Source organism: Haplochromis burtoni, unplaced genomic scaffold (assembly GCF_018398535.1).
Source record: "Haplochromis burtoni strain Fernald_Lab_line unplaced genomic scaffold, NCSU_Asbu1 Contig_48, whole genome shotgun sequence".
Taxonomy (NCBI): domain Eukaryota; kingdom Metazoa; phylum Chordata; class Actinopteri; order Cichliformes; family Cichlidae; genus Haplochromis; species Haplochromis burtoni.
In genome coordinates this window covers 2,193,830-2,196,903 of record NW_024582409.1, presented here as the reverse complement: position 1 = coordinate 2,196,903, position 3,074 = coordinate 2,193,830, and the positions used below count along the sequence as shown (strand labels likewise).

Genomic DNA, 3,074 nt, shown 5'->3' with positions numbered 1-3,074 from the left:
TCTATACCAATCAGTAAGAAAAAACAAAACAAAAGAAAAAAATCAATGAGAAACAAAAACAAAACCCTCAATTTAAAACTGCAGCAGTCTAGTGTAAAAATGGCAAAATGGCTAAAGGGTTTTGAGGGATTTTGGATTTAAACTAAGGATTCTTTTTTTAATAGTCAATCATGAACACCGCACTAAAATAAAAGTTGCATTTGTTTGAAACATGTGCTTGCATAAATACAGTTTTCTCTATCAAATATAAGAAATGCTACTGTAACTCTCCATGATCACTGGTTCAAGTTGGGTTTTTTTGGTTTGTTTCTTTCTTGTAAGGTAAGAGAGAAATAATAATGAAACTGTTGGCTAGACGGTATACTGCCATTTGTGACACCGTACTCAGATTTCACACTGCCCCTCAAAAAGAGTAAACTATCAATTTGGTGTAAATTCTTGTTTTAAGAGTAAAAGTAATTTTTCCAAGGCCGAGCAATACGCAACACTATTTTAACAGGTTAAATACATAAACTGACAACAAATATGACACCTGGATGATAGAATTTACATAAAATTTCCTATAAAATTATTAAAAATACACAAAATCAAAAAATATATATACAAGTAATACGTTAAAAACAAACACATGTTAGCAATGCCTCTGTACACCACCACAGTGAATTTCAAATCTAATATATGACTGAAGTGCAGACGTTTGATTTAAATTGAGTGGATTCAATAAAGTATTCTGTTAACTATAAGTATTAATAATTATTCTATCAACTGCCTATTAACTTACAGCCATTTTTATACATAGTGATGCTATTTATAATCACTGATGGATGGTTTAATGTTGCTACAAGTGTAATTTTTCTCTTTGCAATTATTTTCTTACAGTTATGGATAAAGTTAAGAAATTTGAGCAACTAGCAGGTAATCTTTGTTTTTTCCTCTTACACTAATCAAATATTCCTCAAATACTTTAGACAGATAAGCTTTTAGGAAATGGATTGTTTATTTAATTAACGCCTGTGACATTAACACATTTTCATTAATGACTTTTGCTTTGACTTATAACCATCATTAATTTTTATTTCTACATAGTGATGCTATTTATAATCATTGATGGATGGTATAATGTTGCTACAAGTGTATTTTTCTCTTTGCAATTCATTCAGGTATCATATTTGTTGTCATCTTATGTATTTAATCTGTTAAAATAGTTGGCCTGGATATTGCTCGGCCCTGGAAAATTTATGACTCATTGCAGTTAGATTGTAAGTAATAAATGTGTAAAATAACAGGAAAATTTCTGGAAGCTCATTGCCCAGACTGTCCAGTTTTTTGTTGTTGTTTTGTTCTTTTTAACTGTAGTAATAAAAAAAAAATCAGACATTTATTTATAGTAGAAAGTTACAAAGCCATTTGTAGCACAACGTAGGCTTTCTTGCCAGAGGTCATTTTTGGGAACAACAACAAATAAAACAACTGACCTATTTCAAGATTTATCATGTCTAATGTTTCTTTATGTGCTTCTGAGTATGGCTGATTACGGTAGTATAATAACCTGCACAAAAATGAACAAGCTTAAAAACAAACAAAGAAACAAACAAAAACAGGGCTGTCAGTATTAAGGCTGCAAAATTAATGTCAGCTGTTAGATTTATGCTGAGGTTCTTTCAGGCTTTCTCTGTGAATTCTTGTACTGTTAAACACTTATTTTAAACACTTTCACTTCATTAGAGCAACACCATACAAAGTGAATCAATGCAAGTAACTAATGGGAGGAGCATTTATAGTTAACCTGTAAAATATATCCTGACCTGTAGAGTTTGTCTGTTTATGGTTTAGTGTAGGGAGAGTGTAACACCATTAGATGAAACACTCAAATTTGTATTATGTGTGCTTAGCGTTGTGATGCAAAGTACAAAGTGTGTGGCAGTAGGGCTGTCCTTTATTGTTTGTACTTAACCCTCAGGTATTTCCTCATAATTGTAGTAGAGAAACATTAGCATAGACCCAAGCAATTGGTTATATATTATACATATAATAATATTTTCTAGTTTTATAACTGGATTAATACACAAGTTAAAAATTGAAAGAGAGCAAATTTTGTTGACTTTTATTTTGATTATCCATTTTAATGCAGTCTGAGGCTTTCTTGAAAACTGTTTTTGTTTTTTGTTTTTTGCTATGACCTTTTGATTAAATGTCTACTTAGTAGGACTAGTTTATTTTAACTGCAAAATATTTTTCCCCTGTTAAAGATTTATTTTTATGACAGGACAGTAGATCAGAGAGGAAAGGAGGGTCAGAGTGCTGATAGACTGACAAATGTCCCAGGTCAGAATCAAAGCCAGGCCCCTGCAGTAGCTTTTTGGCATATGGGTCAGCTGCTCAACGAACTGAGCTATACTGGTGTCTTTGACTACAAGTTATTAACAGACTAGTGCACTTTCATTGCTAATTGTTTTTTCCTCTTTCTACTGTTTTTTTTTTTTTTCAGACTTGGACAAAAAAAGAGAAAAAAAGTAGTGTCTGCTCCTGAAAATGGGCCTCTCCATTTGCTGCAGAGCCGCTTTCAACTTTGACCCCAGCCAAGGAGGGCATCTAACAATGATGCTGGGGAACATGTGGATGACTCCAACTCAAAAAAGGCTATGGGACAACCTAATGAGGAAAATGTTGGGAAATCATCAGGCTCAGGGGAAGGAAATTAATTGAATGTCATAAATGAGAAAAAATAGTAATCTATCATTCCTGAACAGAAAACTGCAGAAACATGAGCACAAAAAGAAATAGAAGACAATCAGCAAGAAAAGGACGAACAAGTTTCTGATCCTATCAGGTGGTAGAGGTGATGAAAGCAAAGAATTCTGCCTCGGGACAAGGCAATAGTAACTGTAACCCTGTAGCAACAGAGCCCGATCATCAAAAAAAGGCTAAACTAATGAACGCCTTTCTAAAGATTCTGATGCAGCACGTGCAGTCCTAGTAGCATTGTGTCATTTACATACCATTTTCTCAAAGAACTGTCTTTTCACAAACTTTAGCCTTTCTCTCTCTCAGTTCAGTTGACCTTTCAGACAGAC

General features: G+C 33.3%; 1 long non-coding RNA gene across 1 annotated transcript; it reads left to right on the top strand.

Moving 5' to 3' along the window:
- Positions 1-620: 620 nt before the first annotated feature.
- On the top strand, positions 621-2,631 carry LOC121814444. The gene is made up of 2 exons (XR_006054363.1): positions 621-915; positions 2,489-2,631. It is a non-coding gene; the product is annotated as an uncharacterized LOC121814444 (long non-coding RNA).
- Positions 2,632-3,074: the final 443 nt, after the last annotated feature.